At 40.2% G+C, this 21,921-nt stretch overlaps 1 non-coding gene across 1 annotated transcript; it reads right to left on the bottom strand.

Annotated features, from left to right (window-relative positions):
• Window positions 1-13,588: 13,588 nt before the first annotated feature.
• On the bottom strand, window positions 13,589-13,695 carry LOC141709983 (small nucleolar RNA R71). The gene has a single exon (XR_012570529.1). It is a non-coding gene; the product is annotated as a small nucleolar RNA R71 (small nucleolar RNA).
• Between the last annotated feature and the right edge of the window lie 8,226 nt (window positions 13,696-21,921).

The following is a 21,921-nucleotide window of genomic DNA, read 5'->3' as shown; positions in this document are numbered from 1 at the left end:
GATGATTCCGACCTAGAGGGTGTGAAGTTTCCCCATGACGACCCGCTGGTCATAACACCAATAATAGGAAATAGCCCGGTTAAGAGGGTCCTTGTGGATAATGGTGCTTCTGTGGATATCTTCTCCACGACACCTTTCTAAGGATGGGGTATAACGACTCCCAGTTAACACGAACCGACATGCCGATATATGGATTTGCTGGAGTAGAATGTCCTGTGGAAGGGATAATCAAATTCCCAACCACCATAGGTACGGAGCCAAGGCAAGCAACGCAGATCCTGGATTTCGTGGTGGTAAAGGCTAGTTCAACTTATAATGCTATTATGGGGAGAATAGGGATACATGCCTTCAAGGCAGTCCCCTCTTCCTACCATTCAGTCATGAAGTTTCCCACCCGAAACGGGATTGGAGAAGAGAGAGGAGATCAAAAAATGGCTAGAAGCTGTTATGTGGCCTCTTTGAGGGCAGATGGAGTCGGGGGGCAGGTTCTTCCTATTGAAGATATGGATGTTCGAGAAAATGATGAGAATAGAGGAAGGCTAGCAGAAGAATTGGTTTCGGTTCCTTTAGACCCCGAGAATCCTGAGAGGACGACTTTCATTGGAGCCACATTAGAGGAGCCCCTTAGAGGGAAGTTAGTGAAATTTTTGCAAGAAAATAGTGATGTGTTTGCATGGTCAGCAGCTGATATGCCAGGCATAGACCCGGAGTTAATTACTCACAAGCTAAACGTAGATCCAAGCCGGAAGATAGTGAAACAAAAGAAAAGAAATTTTGCCCCGGAAAGACAAGAGGCTATAAAGCAGGAAGTGGAAAAGCTCTTAGAGGCTGGTTTCATTGAGGAGATTCAATTTCCGGAGTGGTTAGCAAACCCTGTAATGGTGAAGAAGGCTAATGGAAAGTGGAGGATGTGTATCGACTTCACCGATCTGAATGATGCATGCCCCAAAGACTGTTTTCCGCTGCCTAGAATTGATACTTTGATTGATGCCACCGCTGGACATGAGATGCTGAGTTTCATGGATGGGTTTAGCGGATACAACCAGATCAAAATGCATAAGGATGACATTCCAAAGGTATCATTTATCACTGACTTTGGTGTTTATTGTTATCTTGTTATGGCGTTTGGTCTCAAGAATGCAGGAGCCACCTATCAAAGGTTGGTGAATAGAATTTTTAAGGATCTTATTGGTAAGACTATGGAAGTCTATGTTGATGACATGTTAGTCAAGAGTCTAGTAAAGACTGATCATATAGCCCATTTAAGGGAAGCTTTTGAGGTCCTGAGGTACCACAAGATGATGTTGAATCCGACGAAGTGTGCTTTCGGAGTAGGATCTGGAAAATTCTTGGGATTGATGGTCTCGAAGAGGGGAATTGAGGCAAACCCCGATAAAATAAAGGCAATCCTGGACATGGAACCCCCCAAAACTGTCAAGGATGTTCAGAAGCTCACAGGAAGGGTTGCTGCGTTAGGACGATTCATCTCCAAGTCAGGAGACAAGTGCTTGTCATTTTTCAAGTCACTAAAGAACATCAAAGACTTTGTATGGATTGAGCAAAATCAGAAGGCATTTGAAGAGTTAAAGAAGTATATGGGCCAGGCCCCGTTGTTGGCCAAGCCAGTTCTGAATGAAGTTTTATTCTTGTACTTGGCTGTTTCAGAGAGCGCCTTGAGCGCCGTGTTGGTTAAGGAGGAACTGAAAGTCCAGAAACCCGTATACTATGTCAGCAAAATTTTGCATGGTGCTGAGTTGAATTATTCAGCCATTGAGAAATTCGCTTTAGCCTTGGTAATGGCTTCAAGAAAGCTGCGTCCTTATTTTCAAGCTCACCAAATTGAAGTGCTAACAAATCAGCCACTGAGAAATATCATTCACAGTCCCAAGGCAAGTGGGAGACTGATTAAATGGGCAATAGAGTTGGGAGAGTTCGATCTCAAGTATAAGCCACGTACGGCCATAAAAGCCCAGGCACTAGCTGACTTCATGGTGGAATGTACCATACCCAACCAAGAAGTCGGGGGGCAGGAAGATACCATACCTCAAGACAAGGGAGTCAACAATGGGGACAGGGAGAAGAATGATAAGGAGAAAGAATATTGGGTTCTCTATTTTGATGGAGCATCAAAAACAAATTCCAGTGGAGCAGGGTTGGTTTTGCAAAGCCCTGATGGGTTCTTAATTGAGTATGCTATGAAGCTAGATTTTCCAACCACAAACAATGAGGCAGAGTATGAAGCCCTGATAGCTGGCCTTGGTCTAGCTGGGACACTTAGAGTCAAAAACTTAAAGGTCCGTGGAGACTCGAAGCTGATCATATCCCAGGTAAAGGGAGAATTTGAGGCAAGGGATGATACGATGGCTAAGTATGTCCGCCTAGTAAGGGCTGTGATGACCCAATTTAATGAGTGCCATGTTGAACACATTCCAAGGGAAGAAAATGTTAAGGCAGATGCGCTATCAAAGTTCGCTTCGTCTGAGATTGAAGAAAGTTCAGGAATTGTGTACTTCCGTGTTTTGAAGACACGAAGCATAGATGTTAAGCTGGTGGCTCCCATAGGCTTGGGGACGTCATGGATTGATCCCATCAAGGCTCACATTCAGACCGGTTGGTTTCCAAGTGATGCAACTGAAGCACGGAAGTTAACTGTTCGGGCACTAAGGTACTCTTTGATAGATGGGATTCTTTACAAAAGATCTTTCGTGGTTCCCTAATTGAGGTGTCTCAGGCCCGATGAGGCACGCTAGGCTCTTGAAGAAGTGCATGAAGGTATTTGTGGACAACACTTGGGGGGCAGGGCCTTGGCTCATAAGATAACTCGTTTAGGCTTCTATTGGCCAGAAATGATGGCTGATGCCAAAGAATATGTGAAGAAGTGTGATCGCTGTCAGAAGCATGCACCAGTTGTTAGACAACCCCCCGAGATGCTGACCTCTATCAACTCGCCTATTCCCTTTGCCATGTGGGGGATGGATATTCTAGGGCCTTTTCCTATGGCCACGGCACAAAGGAAATTTTTGATTGTAGCCATTGATTATTTCACCAAGTGGATCGAAGCCAAACCCTTGGCCAAAATCACAACTAAGCAGGTTGCACAATTCCTGTGGGAAAACATTATGTGCCGATATGGAATTCCCCGTATCCTCCTCACTGACAATGGAACACAATTCAACAATGAGGAATTCAAGAAGTATTGTGAAGAAAATGAAATTGAGTTACGATTCACCTCTGTGGCTCACCCGCAAGCCAATGGGCAAGCAGAGGTAGCAAATCGGATAATCCTGGATGGACTAAAAAAGAGGATCGAGAAGTCAAGAAATAATTGGGTGGATGAGATACTTCCAATATTATGGGCCTATAGGACTACCTGTAGAGTCACGACAGGAGCAACTCCTTTCATGTTGGCATATGGGGCAGAAGCAGTAGTTCCCGTGGAGATATCGCATTCCTCTCCAAGGATTCAGACTTTCAATGCTGTAGAAAATGAGGAAGGGCAGAGGTTAGCCCTGGATCTAATTGATGAAGTGCGAGATGAGGCACATGCAAAGATAGTAGAATATCAGAAAAAGGCTTCATTCTATTACAACCTAAGGGTTAAAGAGAGATTTTTTAAACAAGGAGATCTAGTCTTGAGAAAAATAGAGGCTTCTGGTGTTGGACAGAAAGGAAAGCTTGCCCCGAATTGGGAAGGGCCGTACAGAGTCAAGAGCGTTCAGGGTAGAGGAACCTACAAGCTGGAAACTATGGAAGGTTTTGAAGTCCCGAGGACCTGGCACGCACAAAACCTAAAGGTTTACTACGTGTAAGATAGGTGAAGTACGATTCTCACTTGTCATTGACAAGTAGGTTTAAAAGCACCTTGAAGCTTTGCTTGCATAGGATTTTATATTCCAGTAGAATTTACATTGTCTAGTTATTGTTGATTAGGGTCGAACCCATGCTATGTAAGGTTTTGGAAAACCAGACTTCATATTAAAGAGTTTGAAATTATTTCTATCTAAGGATGTTTAAGGTTCAAATGCATATTAAGATTGTAAAGTTAAAACAGAAAAAGGCAAGAAAAGCAACGTATAAAACATAACTCCGAAGGGTAACAAGTTCTGATATAAATAAAGTTCAAAAAGAAGATATACAAAAAGCTAGGCCTTGGAAGGCTGAGATTCCTCAGAACCACTATCCGAAGTCTCTTCGGAAGTTTCAGTCGTTTCTTCGGACATCTCGGTCGTCCCCTCCGAAGTCCCTGTAGAAGTTCCCTCGGCAGGAGATGATGGTTGTTGAGGCGCTGCTTTGGGAGATTCTTCCACCCTGGCCTTCTTAGCGACAGGCTCGAATTCCTCCTCGGGGGAATCTTCCTCCTCTCCATCCTTGATCATACCAGCAAGCTTTTCAGTAACACCTCCAAGCTCTGGAACCCGCACTGGGCAAGGAAAGGGCAACTGCTCAAGGACCTCGGGAAACTCATCCTGGATGGCCTCCACAGCAGCGTCCCAGCCTTCCTTATAGCTAACAGGATGAAGAAGGGCGTCATGCTCCACCATCAAGTCTTTGAATTCTTGAGTGTCCATCCAGCCATCAAAGGCTTTTTCCTTCTGTGCCTTCAAGATGACATTTTCAGCCCGGGTCGTCTCCAGGTCAGAAGTGGAAGAGGCCAATTGAGCTTCAAGGGCCTCAATTTTTTGATTGGCCTCCTCCAACTTCTTGTTGGCATCTTCCAGGCCAACCTTCCAAGCCTTGGCTTGGTGAATTGCCCCTTGAAAATGGGCGTTAGCCTGCAAGAGAAAACAGCAAAGGTTTAGAAAAGAAAGAAAAGAGAATTGTAAAAGGCATAAGTAAAGTACGTACCGTCGCTAGAGCTTGGGCTCCAAACAGCTCATTCCCCTCCAAGTCCTGTTGAAGGACAAAATCTTGATAATCCACCGGGGAAATGGAATGCTTAGACCATTCCTTGGACAGCGCCGTGCTGCCCACAATTGAGTCCTTGCCCCGGATCCCCCAAGCAGGTTGAAAATAGGCACCTGGCCTCTGCTTGGTGCGCAGAACTTGGCTGGGGCCTTCCTCATCTAGCTCCGTTGCCTGAAGAAGGAACTCCGGGAAGCGGTCACCCAGTCGAGGGTCCTTAAAGATCTTCCTGGCCCTCTTCATCCTGGTTGTCTCCAGGTCCTTCGGCTTGGTAGCCTCCTCAATCTTCTCAGCCACTACAACAAACAAAGTCAGTTGAAAATCAATGAAATAAAAGTGCAGGAAATAAAGGAGATAAGAAAGGGAACTTACTTTTCTTATTAACGGGCGAAAGGCCGCGTTCTACCAGGACGGTCTCCCGGATAAGGTCCCAACAATGGGAAGTGCCGTTGTCTTGCGTAAGGAGGTTGAAACCTCTAGCCTCCTCCTCAGACAAAGTTATGTCATTCGGGCTCCCGTCCACGGCCAGCCCAAAGGATGATCGAAACAGGGAGCCCCAATCTCCACCTTCCCAAATAACAAACAAAAAATCTTTCTTCCACCCCAAGTTGTTGTCAGGGATGGACTTCCCATTCACGATATGGGGGATAGTGGGGCGCTGGTTGATAGAAACCCAACCCGGACTTTTATCAGGGTTGTTTTTGAACTGAAAAATCTTCCTGAAGACAGCAACAGATGTGGGGACGTTGTGCTTGGCGCATTGCGACAGATAGCACAGAATCAACCTCCAGGAATTAGGGGGAAGTTGGCAAGGGCTGATGCCCACATCAGCCAGTAGCAAAGGAATGAATGGATGAAAAGGGAGTCTAATACCTGCCCTTAGAGTATCCCTATAGACGCATAGCGCGTCCTTCTTCCACTGACAGGCCCTGTCGGCCGGACCCGCAAGAACCAGCTTAAAAGGCTCCTTGATTTTGAAGCAGCTGCTCAACTTTTCCAGCTCCTTGGGATCCCATAAAGCACTGATATGATCGTGCGCGTCCAGATGCGCATCAGACGGATACTCGTCCCCTCGAGTGTTGATCATGTCGATTAAGGAAGTATACCTCGATCGAATAGGAAAATCGTTGGACTTTCTAGCCACGTTCATCTTGGCCAAACGGGTCATTCTTTTGTCAGTCATCTGAAAAAAAGTAAGGGGCACGTAAATAGGTTATCTTAAAGTGGCACACAATGGAAAAATAGACACGAAAAGCAAAGGGAGGAATCTTACCTGAAGAAGCGCTCCTGAAAAAGGCTTTGAGCTCCGACTTGCTGTTATTCCTCTGAGAATCTTAGCAGGAAGATGAAGAAGAAAACTAAGAAATGAGAAAGTGAGGAGTAATAGCCTTTCCTCATTCCTTTATATAAGAGGAAAAGGAAGTTGAAGGGACGAAAAGCCCATTGAGGACAAAAGCCCATAGGAAAAAGCCCAGAAAAAAGAATATTCCAGAATATTCCTAGGAATTCTAGAGCATTCTAAACAGGGTGTATTAAGCCCAGATCAATAAAAGAGGCCCAATAAGATTTTGAAAAGGCCCAATAAAAGAGGCCCAATAAGATTTGGAAAAGCCCAATAATAGAGGCTCAGTAAAATTTAATAAGGCCCAACAAAAAAGGCCAGGCCCAAATCCAATTAGGATTTGGAAAATACAAATACCCTAAATTAAAGCTAAATAAAGAAGGCTAGTGGAAGACCAGGAACCAGGTCGAAATCCAGGTCGTGAATCCTGCCCGAAATCTTTCGCGCAGACACCTGAAAATAACGGGTAAAAAAGACCAGAATCCAGGTCGAAATCCAGGTCGTGAATCCTGCCCGAAATCTTTCGCGCAGACACCCGAAAATAACGGGTAAAAAAGACCAGAATACAGGTCGAATTCCAGGTCGTGAATCCTGCCCGAAATCTTTCGAGCAGACACCCGATAATAACGGGTAAAAAAGACCAGAATCCAGGTCGAATTCCAGGTCGTGAATCCTAGTCGAAATCCTTCGACCAGGAAGCAAGAAAATCAAAGAATTTTCGAACAGGATTCAGGTCGAAATATCGACTAGAATCCTAGTCGAAATCCTAGTCGATAGGCTCATGGCAAGTAGCTGGAATAACGGGACTGAATTGAGGTCGAAACTTCGACCAGGAATGAGGTCGAATAAACCAAGCATCTTTCAAAAAAAAAAAGGGATTAAAAACTCAGGTCGAAGTTCGACTAGGATCCTGGTCGAATTCCAGGTCGTGAAATCCTAGTCGAAATCCTTCGACCAGGAAGCAAGAAAATCAAAGAATTTTCGAACAGGATTCAGGTCGAAATATCGACTAGAATCCTAGTCGAAATCCTAGTCGATAGGCTCATGGCAAGAAGCTAAAAAAAGAGGTGGAATTTTCGACCTAGATCCAGGTCGAATTTTCGACTAGGATCCTGGTCGAATTCCAGGTCCTAGATCCAGGTCGAAATTTCGACTAGGATCCTGGTCGAATTCCAGGTCGTGGATCCTAGTCAAATTCTTTCGACCAGGATGGCAATGTTGGCCCCTATTTTCGACTAGGATCCAGGTCGAAATTTCGACTAGGATCCTGGTCGAAAAAGGGCTGGAAATCTGAAAAATAGGGAAAATCCCAGAAAATTAGGGAAAAATCCCAGAAAATTAGGGAAAATCCCAGAAAATTAGGGAAAAATCCCAGAAAATTAGGGAAAATCCCAGAAAATTAGGGAAAAATCCCAGAAAATTAGGGAAAATCCCAGAAAATTAGGGAAAAATTCCAGAAAATTAAGGAAAAATCCCAGAAAATTAGGGAAAATTCCAGAAAATTAGGGAAAATCCCAGAAAATTAGGGAAAAGTCCAGAAAATAAGGAAAAAATCCCGGAAATAAGGGAAAAATTCCTGGAAATTAAGATAATTCCTGAATAAAAGGAAAAATTCATTGTAAATGTGTAGGTCACTCCACACTTTACGGAAAAACGAAACCCTGTAAGGGAACAAATAGGCTTAACTTCTGCGAAACCTAATCAATGTTTCCCAAAAGTTGGGGGGCAAATGATAGGGATAAATAAATTATGCTTGTATAATTAAATACTGCATTAATTGTACAAGTTGTGAGCTGCTAGGCCCAATAAAAAGATATATGATACTCAGACCAGAAAGGTTAAGCCTGATGGACCAGATCAGGCCTGATGGAATAAAAAAGGCCCAAAAGCCCTGATTATTAATTAATTTCGTAATTAATTAATAAGGGACAAATCAGATATTGAAAAGAGTCCCGATAAGGATATAAATCCTTGGAGATTAGCCTCAAGGGGACCTAAAAGGATAAGGAATCAGTTTCCTACTATCTAGGACTCCAAAGTCCATTCTAATTATGAGACTTGCCCACCAAGTCTCCTATACCAAGTCCAATTCAAGGACTCCCAACATCTATATAAGGGGTCTCACCCCCACCAATCAGAACTACGTTTTTTGGCTTGATTCTCTAATTCACAGAGATACGTAGGCATCTCGTAAAGGCAGATTGAGTCACGAAACACGAGAGCAGCCATTAAAGGCCTTGAGCTCCCGAATCTTAGTATTAAATACAGCAAGTAATGACCTTAGTTTTTTATCCACAACAGGGTTGAATCAGGGTTTTGTTCGGTTCTAGGATATTTGTCCTTTGCAATATATTCTAATTTAGTTTTCCGCTTCTTGCCTCCAGTGGGCTCATTACTTACTATGGTCTTCCTCATACTTTCTTCAACCTTGATATACTTCCCTGCCCTCTCTTGGAGCTGCAACATGCTTTCAGGGGGACGTTTGGCCAAGGACATCTTAAAAAACTCGTCCCTAGTTCCTTGTTGCAGTGCTATCATGGCTACCTTATCATCAAGGTCCGGGACTTTTAAAGCCTCCTTTGTGAAATGATTCAGGTAATCTCTCAAGGATTCCTTAGCTCCCTGCACAAGACTCATAAGAGATGCTGAACTTTTCTCATGGACTCTTCCACTGATGAATTGCTTAATAAAAGCCTGACTTAATTCTCTGAATGATCCAATAGAGTTTGGGGGCAGGCGACTGTACCATCTTTGAGCCATACCCGACAGGGTTTGAGGGAAGGCCCGACACTTTATAGCATCATTCACGGGTTGCAGCAGCAGTGCATTAGAGAATGTCCTAACATGATTAGCGGGGTCTCCCGTGCCATCATAGGCTTTGATAGTGGGCATCTTGAATTTCCTTGAGATATGGGCATTCATTATCTCTTCTGTGAAGGGTGGAGTTGGATCATCAGGATCTCCAAGGGGAAGGAGATTGTTTGGATCAGTTCTTGGGATAGCAGCCCTTCTTCGTACCGGACCATCCAGGTCTATGACAGGAGGAGGATTTCTCCCCCTAGGAGGTATCTGGGGTCTGGTGGCCTGGTGAGCCTCCAAATCACGCCTCAGCCTTTGGATTTCAGCCTCATGAGCCCTGATCCTTTCCTGCACTTCTTGGGGATTCGCCCTTGGGGTGCTTTGAGGGCGTTGCCTTCCATCGGCCATTGGCTCTTTTTCAGGATGCCTCCTTCTCGGGGCCACTTCATCATCCGAAGATTCGGAGTCTCTCTCAGTGTAAGGACCAGAAAATTCCCGATCCTCGGGGATAGGAGCCAAACCTCGTATATAGGGGGGTGACTGCCCTCGTGCTTCGCTTCGCCCAGCATATCCACTTCCTCCAACCTCAGGGTGAAGGGGCATCCCATAAGGGGGGTTAGTAGTAACAATAGTTGAATATTCATACCCGACGGGTCGAGAATTCATAGGTATATGTACTTGTTGAACTTGAGGATTCGTACCTTAAATAGTCGGGGGAGTTGTCCCTTGTGGCTGAGGTTGAGTTGCCCCTATCTGGGCTTCCTCCTGAGTAGATGCATAAGTTGAATGGGGAGGAACCTCCACGGTTGACGAAATCACCTGGGTTATCTCTGATGGTGTTCCTTCCTCTAGAGCTCTAATTGTTCTCCGTGTTCTCGCCATGGTTGTTGTTGTGCTTTCCCACAGACGGTGCCAAATGTTATGGATAAAATACTAAGGTTATTATTTGCTGTATTTATTACTAAGATTCGGGAGCTCAAGGCCTTTAATGGCTGCTCTCGTGTTTCGTAGCTTAACTCTGCCTTTATGAGATGCCTACGTATCTCTGTGAATTAGAGAATCAAGCCAAAAAATGTAGTTCTGATGTGTGGGGTGAGGTCCCTTATATAGATGTTGGGAGTCCTTGAATTGGACTTGGTATAGGAGACTTGGTGGGCAAGTCTCATAATTAGAATGGACTTTGGAGTCCTAGATAGTAGGAAACTGATTCCTTATCCTTTTAGGTCCCCTTGAGGCTAATCTGTAAGGATTTATATCCTTATCGGGACTCTTCTCAATAGCTGATTTTTTCCTTATTAATTAATTACGAAATTAATTAATAATCAGGATTTTTGGGCCTTCTTTATTTCATCAGGCCTGATCTGGTCTATCAAGTCTGATCAGCATGTTAACCTTTCTGGTCTGAATGTCATACATCTTCTTATTGGGCCTTGCAGCCCAAACTATAATATTTTGTGATCAGAATTTATTTATCCCTATCACCTACGTTGACTTCAGCTGGTTTATCCTGTTCTAATTTGTCAGAAGTTGACTTCTCCTTAACTTCCGTCACAGACTCTTTTATCTTTTCAGAATCAGACTTTACAGTTTTAGCTACAAACTTAACAGAATTTACCTTTGGCTTAACAGTTTGTTTAACAACAATTGGCTCAATTTGTTCAGTTCCTTTTTCACTTTTATCATCTCCATAAGCTAAGCCTTCTTTCCAGTTTCCACTACTTAATAAACTCTGAGTTGTTCTTCCAGAGTTAGTCCAACTCCTGATAATCTCTTTTTCTTTTTCTAACTCAGTTTTGAGAGATTTATTCAATTTTAGCAATTCATCTCTAACATAAAAAGCATCATCTCTCTCTTTTTGAGTTTGATGGAACATAACTAACTCTTTTTCTAAATAATCATTCCTTTTCTTAAAAGCAAGATTTTCAGAAGTTAATCTTTCATATATTAAAGTTTGATCTCTGTAGCTAATAAGCATGGTTTTAAGATATAATCTCAACTCAGTAATATCATCAGTATGAAAGGAATAAGTTGTTTGAGGTACCTTTAATTCAGCAATTTCAGGGCTGCCATCAGCATTTGCCATCAAGGCATAGTCCACCTCATCTTCAGAATCTGAAGAGTCTGTCCAGCTTTTCTTCTTTGTGACAAGTGCTTTGCCTTTGTCACTTTTTCCTTTCTTGCAGTCAGGAGATATGTGGCATTTCTCACAACAATTGTAGCATTTGACATTTGAGTAATCTCCTCTGTTAGACTTTCCTCCTCTGCCTTTAGATTTTCTGAAACCCTTCTTATCAGTACTTCCCCTTTCCTGGATACTTTATTTCCCTTTTTGAATTTTCTGTAGGCAATCTTTGTGATACCCTTCACCATAAGAGCAAACAATTTCATCATCTCTTCATCAGCATCTACTTCAGGTAAACTTTCAGTTTCTGAATCATCATCATCAGAACTTGATGATTCTGAATCAGACTTTGTGATGAGAGCTTTTCCTTTGCCTTTCTTTGAGACATCCACTTTGGGGAATTCCCCCTCAGCCTTAAGAGCAACTTTCCTTGACTTTCTCCCTTGTCTCTTGCTTCTTTAATCCATCTCAAGTTCATAAGTCTTGAGCATACCATAAATTTCATCAAGAGTAGTTTCATCAAGAGCATAATTATCTCTTATAATAGTAGCCTTCAAATCCCAACTTTCAGGAAGAGCTAAAAGGAATTTTAGATTTGAATCTTCAAGATCATATTCCTTGTCCACCAGTGACAGATCATTCAAGAATTTGACAAACCTGTCATATAAGTCAGTTAATGACTCCTCACTTTTTGAATCAAAGTGCTCATACTCTTGAGTGTGTATAGTCCTTCTGTTCTTCTTGATTGCATCAGTTCCCTAGCATTTTGTCTCCAAAGCATCCCATATCTCTTTTGCAGTCTTACAGTGAATTACCATGTTTGACATGATATTATCAATAGCACTATGCAGCAAATGCCTTACCTTTGCATCCTTGGCAATGGATGAGATATCTTCAGCTGTATACTCACTTTTCTCCTTTGATATGGTCTTTGTTGGCTGATCTGCAACTACAACAGAGAGCTTGATTGGCTTATGCGGTCCTTCATTAATTCTGTCAAGGTATTATGAATCTGTAGCTTCCAGAAACATAGCCATCTTTACTTTTCATATGGGGTACTCAGAAGGTATTAGTATGGGAACCCTTATAGTCTCATATCGACCGTGGATTTGAGTCTTTCGAGTTTCTTCATTTTTGGCGGGCTTGGTTGGATTTTCAGCTTCTTCAGACATGATTATTTTGGATCTTTATTGTACGTGTGTTAACAGATAGGCTCTGATACCACTTTTAGGACACACAACACTGTAGAAGAGGGTTGAATACAGTGTAGAATACAATCAAATTGATTTCGAACACAAGTAACAATAAACAGATATATTCGATATAATAAACTCTGTTACAATGGAACTGTTCTCTCTCAATGATGAACAAATATCATGAGAGCTGCTAGGTTACAATGTATGATCTTCTCGATAATGATAACACATATAGTGTTAACCTATGTATGTGTTTATATAGTACACAGTTACAAGATAACTTCTAATTGATATTGAATATAATTTTGTCTCATAAAATATATCAATCAGATATCTTATACAAGTCTTTAAGTCCTCTAACTCTTTCCATGCATATCTTCTTTTTGTATTAATCTCGATCTTCTTTCTTGTAAATCAGCCTCCTTCTTTAACTGTTAGTCCTCCAGTACTTAAGTTCTGATATCCATCTTCTGATATTATCTTCTGATAATCTAAGTCCTGATATCCTTAAGTTCTGACTTCCAGTAAGTACTGATTCCAGTAAGTACTGATATTTCTTGTTTGTTAAGATCTGAAAACTAAACATGAAACATATTAGACATGACATCTCAAATATATCTAATATATATCTTATACTACTTGCGAACGTGTATACTTGTGTGTAATTTTAGAGCGTGTTTTTTGCCCTAACAAGTTTTTGGCGCCGCTGCCAGGCAACTCGGTGTTAATTTTTAGTTTATGTGATTGACATTAGTGGTCGTTAAAGTTCATTGACTCGGATTCTTTTACTTTCACGATTTACTTGTGTGTGTTTCAGGTACTCTAGTTTTTATTACAATGGGAGATCGAGCAGCAGCAACGAAAGCTTTGTTGGATAATTCTCAACCGAAGATCAATGACATTCAGTCTAGCATTATCAGACCAGCCATCTCCACTAATAATTTTGAAACCAAAGCTAGCATAATTCAGATGGTGCAGAATTCAGTCCAGTTTGGGGGTTCTCCAACAGAAGATCCTAATATGCACATTAGGGATTTCATCGATATCTGTGACACCTTCAAGTTCAATAATGTTTCTGAAGAGGCTGTGAAATTGAGACTTTTCCCATTCTCTCTGAGGGATAAATCTAAGAGCTGGTTACACTCTCTATCAGTTGGTTTTATCCCTAATTGGGAGAATCTTTCTCAGAAGTTTCTTACTAAATTCTTTCATATGGCGAAGACAGCTGCACTCAGGAATGCTCTTACTCAATTTGCGCAACAATCGGGAGAAACTCTATGTGAAGCTTGGGAGCACTACAAGGAGATTCTTAGGAAGTGTCCTCATCATGGAATGCCTGATTGGATGATCATCAATTGCATCTATAATGGTTTGGGAGCACAATCAAGACCCATACTTGATGCAGCATCAGGTTTAGCATTATGGGCAAAGAGCTATGAGGAAGCTTATGATCTAATTGAACTTATGGATGCTAATGAATATCAGTATCCAACCTAGATATTTCCACATGGCAAGGTAGTAGGAATTCTGGAAGTGGATACAGCTACGGCTATCACTGCTCAACTAAAGGCGTTCAAAAGCATAAGTTCGACAAGCAATTTGCCAAGTTTTTAGAAATTTTCAAGAAGCTGCATATCAACATACCTTTTGATGAAGCTCTAGAACAGATGTCAAGCTATGCTAAGTTCATGAAGGGTATTCAATATCGGAAGCTAAAACTTGAGGAGTTGGAAACCGTTGCTCTAACGGAAGAGTGCAGTGCTGTGCTGCAACGAAAACTACCTCCTAAGCTTAAAGATCCTGGAAGCTTCACTATTCCTTGTACCATTGGTAATCTGTCCTTCGAAAAGTGTTTTTGTGGCTTTGGAGCTAGCATCAATCTGATGTCGTTATCTGTTTTTAAGAAACTTGGTTTGCCTGATCCAAAACCTGTGAACATGTCTTTGCAGTTGGCTGATCGGACCATCACTTATCCATGAGGTATAGTGGAGGATGTTTTGGTCAAGGAGGACAAACTCATCTTTCCTGCTGACTTTGTAATTCTTGATTTCGAGGAATATTAGAAGATTCCCATTATCTTGGGAAGACCATTCTTGGCTACAGGCCGAACTATGATCGATGTGCAAAAAGGAGAGCTTACGATGAAGGTTCAAGATCAGAAGGTCACTTTTAATGTGTTCAAGGCAATAAAGTTACCCACAGATAAAGAGCAGTGATTTAAAGTAGAGCGGGTCGACTCCATCGTGAATTCGGAGCTTGAGCAATTGCCAAAGTCAGATACCTTAGAGATATCTTTCATAGGGAATTCAGTTATTGAAGATGAAAAGGAGCAGAGCAACTGCAGGTTTTGAATGCACCTTTGTGGAAGAGGAAGTTGGATATGCCATTTGATTTCCTTGGGTTAGCAGAGCTGAAAATTTCTCAGGAGCGTCTCGAGCCATCTATTGAAGAAGCTCCCACACTTGAGCTTAACCCATTACCAGATCACTTGAGTTATGCATTCTTAGGTGCACCCCTGACAAGGGATTGGAATATATTTATGATAATCTAAAGGGTGACCGGCCGGTTTCTCTAGTGCTTACAGAGGGTCCCTCTCATGCACCACAGACAGTTGATAGGTTTGGTGTTGGTGATATACGGTATAGAAGGATGATTCGACATATTGAGGCCATACATGACATCCACCGACTTTTTTCTGAAGATTTGACATACGTTCTCGGTACTGTTTCCCGAGACACTAATGTCGAGGTTGATTGGCCACCTGATCCTCCACCCGAAGAGGGTGATCCTCCCGCTAAATAGGCATGCCTTGAATCCTTACTATTACCTTCACTAAGGACAGTGAAATTTTTAACTTTGGGGATGATAGTTAAGGAATGTTTGTATGTGAGTCCATATAGATGCATATTCATGATAGTTTAGTTCATATAGTTTGCATATTTGTCATGTAGTTATTTGTTTTATTTTTGTTTTGCATATTTGTTATCATGTTGGTTTGTTGCATATAGTTGCATTGGCATTATATCATGATCCCTTAGGTTGCTTTTCCGATTAATTTGTGATGTTGATTCGAGTGTAGTGATGTCGTATAGAGGAATGTTAAGTCCTAACAAATTGATTTACATGCTGGAAACAAGGAAATTTTCACTAAATCTTATAGGTTGCTTGAGTGCTAGAACATGATCATGGATTGTTGTTTGTCGAGGTTTAATCACTTGTTTATGTCTAGAATTTATGCTATTCTCTTAATGATGAAATAACATGGATTTTTAAAATTGGAGAAAAATATTGAATATCAATGCTAGTTGTGGCTAGGCGTCAAATGGCTAGTAGCCGACTCATATTTATATGAGTAGTCTAGGGTTGAGCGAGATGGAGCGAAATACACTCGTTCAGAAGAAGAAAAAAAAAGAAAAAAAAAGAAAAAAAGAAAGAAAAAAAGAAAGAAAAAAGAAAAAGGAAAAAAAGTATGTGTTATGCATAATTGATCACGAGTGGGCTCTTTAATACTAGATTTATTAAGTTCTAGGGGACTTTGTGCCTAGTGACCTCCTAAGGCTTTTATAGTCTGGGAGCCGCTAACCTAATGCTCGCTACATGGGTATTATTGCATAAGTCATTTGTGGACCTCACTCATTACACGATCAAATAAGCATGTTTGTGTTTGTTATGTGTTATCAATAAAAGCATGAATCCTTGTATAACTCTGATAAGATTGAAGTGTTGTCAGTCATTTTGAGTTTATCGTCTATTCTATTTATAACCTTGTGATTGTCTTGGCGAGAGGTGAGTTATGATTATTGATCTATTTTCGAAAGTATATCTGTCACGCAATTGCACACACGCACGTTTGTGGCTTGTGAGTTGATTTGTCGGATTTGATTGAACTTTGTACGAATAATTGCATTCATTGAGATATTTCTTATTAGTTGGTTTAGTTATTCTGAGGGGATCGATTGCATTATCATTTAGTTGTATTCATGCATTTTTATTTCTTGTTTTTGAGTCTGTTATGCTTGAGGACAAGCATCGATTCAAGTTTGGGGGTGTGATAAGTGGCATTTATATCCACTTAGAACGCTTCACAAAAGTCCAACTGATCGCCGCGTCTGTATTGTAAATATGCCGTTACAAATAATCCAAAAAGGAATAGGAATTAGACCTAACACGATTCCAAATAAAATAGAAAAACTTCAATCATTTCAATTTTTTTGAAAGGGCTCGAATTGGTGTTTTGTACTCAAGTTATTTGTGTTTTTGATGTGTTTTTGTAGTATTTCGCATTTCAGGGCATAATCGAAAGAATGAATGGATTTTATATTATTTTTATGATAAAAGGGTGTAAGGATGGAGCCTCGGTCGATTGCGCACAAGAAACCAACACAAGAAGGTCAAGAAAGCAGAAAAATCCAGTTTTTCCAGATGCTCAGGGCGGCCGCGCCCGTTTGGCAGAAACTCAAGGCGGCCGCGCTAGTATTTGGAGGCGATCGCGCCAGGACGTTTTTCCAGAATCCTGATTCTATTCTAATTCGAAGATTTTAAAGCCTAGTTCGATCCTGAAGCCTATAAATATCCTAAATAAGACGTTTTTAACAACAAGGAGACCAGGGAGAGCAATACGAAGACCTAGAGAACACAAGACGACTATGGAGAAGAAGAATTTTATATTCTTCAATATAGTTGATACTTTAAATGCTTATTTCTGATTTGTCTATGAACCCTAGTACTCTTATATTGTTTGTTATCATGCTTTCATTGGAACCCATGGTGACGATGAGTTTGGTTATTAACTAATCGTTGTCATGGGGTTCTAACGAATTTACTTATGGATTTCTATAGTTAATTTGTTTTAATATCTTGGTGTGTGGTGATTGATTGATATCCTAGTATTGGTTGTGTTTATTCGTCTTATGTGTGTAGCTAACATATAAGATAGCGTGTTAATCTCTATTGAAGCGATGGTGAATATAGAGATTTAGAACTTGCCATGCTAGCATAGGTTCATGTTTCTATTATGCATGATTCGTAGGTAATTTTAAGCATCTTACTTGTCCTAAGTAATCACGATATATAACTTGCGCATTAAACCTTTATGTTGTCAAATTCTATAGACATATAGGGTCTCAACATAATTGATGTCTATTCAGCTTCTATCTCTTTTGTAATTGTCTGGTAGTAGGGTATTCGTGCAACGAAAGTTGGCGTTTACTAATTTCGTGTAATCTGATTAGTTGTCATCACCATTACATGCTAAGGTTAAGAACAATGACTTTGAATGAAGTAATAATGAAGTTAGAATCCCATGTTTGTCTCATATAGTTAAATCAAACACTTGAATCTTAGTTAATGTTATTTAGTATAATCTCTTAGTTAATCAACTCAAACTTGTTACTTGTCTTAGCTGTGAACGATAATCATACATTGTTGCATAAGTGCATAATCTGAATTTAACCTAAACCAATCCGTGTGGGAATGAATCTGATTTATATCTTATACTACTTGCGAACATGTATACTTGCGTGTAATTTTAGCGCGTGTTTTTCGCCTTAACAAGTTTTTGGCGGCTACAGTTGATTAAAGGCCTAACAATTGGTATCAGATCTTGCTGTTAATGTACAAATAGTTTAAGATCTGAAAATCAATCAACCATGTCAGACAAAGAAGAAGAAACACAGAATCTAAAGCCACAACCCCCAACCACATTACAGATAAGCAGCAACATGAGTAGTTATGAAGCAATCAAGGTGCCTATCCTGAAGATACATGAATATCCAATCTGGAAAGTCAGGATGGCCATGTGCTTGGAAGCCACAGATCCTGAATATCTGAACAGGATCTATGATGGTCCACATAGACCAATGAAGGTAGTTATTTCGCTTACAGGAGAACCAGAGAAGATGATAGACAAAGACAAAAAGGATTACACTCCTGAAGATATCTCATCTATCATGAAGGATGCTAAGGTCAGACACCTCTTGCACAACAGTCTTGATAGTGTTATGTCCAATAGAGTCATTGGATGTAAGACAGCAAAAGAGATATGGGATGCTTTAGAAGTAAAGTGTCAAGGTGCAACTGCTATCAAGAAGAACAGGAGGACAGTACTTACTCAAGAATATGAGCACTTTGACTCAAGGGACAAAGAGTCCTTAACTGATCTATGACAGATTTCAGAAGTTGCTGAATAACTTATCCCTTGTCAACAAAGAATATGATTTGGAGGACTCAAACCTGAAGTTCCTACTTGCTCTTCCTGAAAAGTGGGACTTTAAAGTCATATCAATAAGGGATAACTATCAACTTGACAAAACACCTCTAGATGAGATCTATGGAGTTCTAAAAACTCATGAACTAGAGATGGAGCAAAGGAGCAAGAGGAAAGGATCAAAAGCTAGACCAGTTGCACTCAAGCTTGAAGAGAAGCCAAAGGAGAAAGCTAGGAGGAAAAGCTACTCCAAAGGGAAAGCCATGATTGCAAAGTCAAATACTGATACTGAATCATATACTGACAGTGATCATAACAACAATGAAGATATAGATCAAATGGCCACCCTACTAGTTAAAAGCTTTAAGAAGATGGTCTACAAGAACTTCAGGAAAGGGAGAAGATTTTCCAGAAAAGGTTTCAGTTCCTCAAACTCTGATAAGAGGAACAACAGGAGAAATACTGATGGGAAGGAATCAAGATCTGGAAAACTTGACAAGTCAAAAGAGAGATGTTACAACTGTTATGGAATTGGACACTTTACAGCTGACTACAGAAAACCCAGAGCTGAGAAGAAACAAACCTTGATCTCTAGGAAGAGAAACTTGGATGATTCATCCGATTCAGATGATGGAGTTAATTATCCTCTCATGTAAAAAGCTGATGTTGAGGATAACAATGTTGAATTAAAGGTACCTCATACTACTCTTTCTTTTGATACTGATGATATCTATGAATTAAGATTATTTCTTAAGTCTCTGCATGTTAGTTTTAGGGATCAAACCTTAGAGAATAATAGAATCAAGAGTGAAAACTCTGTGTTAAAGAAAAGGATAATCACCTAGAAATTGAGTTGCTTTGCATGCTAGAAATTCAAAAAGAAAGAGATAATATTATTTATGTTAAGGAAAAATTGTTAGAAAAACATGCTTATCTAGAGAATGAGCTAGCAAAAGGAAGACAAGTCATTAAACTTTGGACTAACTCAGGAAAGTCAACTCAGGAAATTCTAGAGAATGGTTGTTTGGGATCTGGATTAGGAAATTCAGCCAGATCTAATTCTGATAAGAAAAGTGGAAAAGAAACTGAGAAAACAGAACCAATACAAACTTATAGCAAGGTCAAATTGAACAAGATTCAAATAAAGACCATTAAGTTTAGTCCAAGTGTTAATACTGTTAAGTCAATCCATGAGAAAGGTACTACCTCAGAACCTAGATCAAACTTAATTACTGAAAAGAGTGAACAAGTTCACACAAATTCAGTAAACATTAGTTCAATGACTGAGAAACAGCATAAGCAAAAGCTGAAGGATCTACAAATGGAAGACAAGAGGAAAAGGTCTAGGAAAAATAGGAATGGAAAGGTAGGTTTCAATAAGAATGGAAATTATGTAACTCCACCTAATACACCTAGAAAGACCTGTTCAAACTATGGTAGCACTAATCATCTTGCTAACTCTTGCAAGAAGAATAAAAAGATAAATATTGTTTCTTCCAAATCAGATTTTAGGAATAAAATAGTTAGATATAAACCACAGAGTCCTTATTTTCATTGTGTAAGTGTTTGGCATTCTATTTATACATGTAAAGAGTATCACCATTTGTATTAAGAATATTATAAAATGAAACCCTCTTTAATTAAAGCAAAATATGTCTCTGCATGTATAAATACTGATAGTAAGGATGTTAACATAAACTCTGATAAAAAGTCTTCTGTTGTATATGTCAAGAAACTTAAAAAGTCCAAAGGATCCAAGAAAGTCTGGGTCCTTAAAAACACTAACTGATTCAAATTACTGATTGCAAGGTGACAGGAGGAATGCTCTAGTCTTGGATAGTGGATGCTCAGGAAATATGACTGGTTATAAATCCCTGTTATCAAAATTTGAGGAGAAGGCTAGCCCAGGCGTTTCTTATGGAGATGGCAACTTAGGAAAAATCTGGGGATATGGAAAAATCAAAGTTGGAAATGTCATCATTGAAAATGAAGCTCTAGTTGCAGGACTCAAGCATAATCAGATTAGTGTGAGTCAAATATGTGACAGAGGTTACCATGTCAACTTCTATGAGGAGCATTGTGAAATTTTCAGCAAGTCTGATGGCAAGATTGTATTGACCGGTGTAAGACATGGTAGTTTATATGAAGCCATGGTCTCCACAAGTATTGATAATTCAAAAGTTTGTCTACTGAGTAGAACATCTCTGGAAGATAGCTGGAGCAGGCATAAAAGACTTTCTCACCTCAACTTCAACAATATCAATGAACTAGTGAGGAAAGATCTTGTTAGAGGATTTCTCAATGCAGTTTTTACTCCTGATGGCTTATGTGACTCATGCCAGAAAGCCAAGCAAAGGAAAACTTCTTTCAAGAGTAAAACTGAATCCTCCATTCTTGAACCATATCATCTACTTCATATTGATCTCTTTGATTCAGTGAATGTTATGTCAATTTCCAAAAAGAGGTATGCACTAGTAATTGTTGATGAATATACAAGATATACATGGGTGTATTTTCTGCACATCAAGGATAAATCTCCATCCATTCTTCTTGATCATGTGAGGGAGCTGGAAAAAGGATCAACATACAAAGTGAAGATCATCAGAAGTGATAATGGAACTGAATTCAAGAATAGCTCTATGGAAGAGTTCTGTAAAATCATGGGGATAAAACGAGAGTTTTTTGCTCCTGTAACTCCACAACAAAATGGAGTTGTTAAAAGAAAGAATAGAACTCTGATAGAAGCTACAAGAACCATGCTACAGGAAGCAAGATTGCCTACCTACTTCTGGGCTGAGGCTGTGCAAACTTCTTTCTTTACGCAAAATGCAACATTGATCAACAAGCATGGAAAAACACCATTTGAGATGGTGAAGAGAAATAAGCCAAATTCGAAGTTCTTTCATATTTTTGGTTGTAAGTGTTTTGTTCTCAAAACTCATCTGGAGCAGCTGACCAAGTTTGATCTGAAAGCTGATGAAGGAATTTTTGCGGGTTATCCGTTGACCACAAAAGCCTTCAGAGTCTACAATCTGAGAACAATAAAAATCATGAAATCTATTCATGTATTTTTTGATGATAAGAAGATAACAAGTCTAGAATATGTAGATGACCATGACAAATTGATATATGAAAATGAAGTACCTTATGTTGAACTTTTAAGTCCTGACTCTGATACAGTAAATCCTGATATCACTCAAAGCTCTAAGGTTCCACAGAACAGTGGAAATTCTTCTAACAATGAAGCATATGTTGAGGGGGAGCAACATGACTCAAATCCAGAGACTACAACAAGTGATTCAACTCAAGAGAAATTAGTAGAAAGATCATCAGACTCATCTTCCTTAAACTCTGA

Source organism: Apium graveolens, chromosome 2 (genome assembly GCF_009905375.1).
Source record: "Apium graveolens cultivar Ventura chromosome 2, ASM990537v1, whole genome shotgun sequence".
NCBI classification, from domain to species: domain Eukaryota; kingdom Viridiplantae; phylum Streptophyta; class Magnoliopsida; order Apiales; family Apiaceae; genus Apium; species Apium graveolens.
The sequence above is the reverse complement of the archived record's forward strand: the minus strand, read 5'-3'. Positions and strand labels throughout refer to the sequence as shown.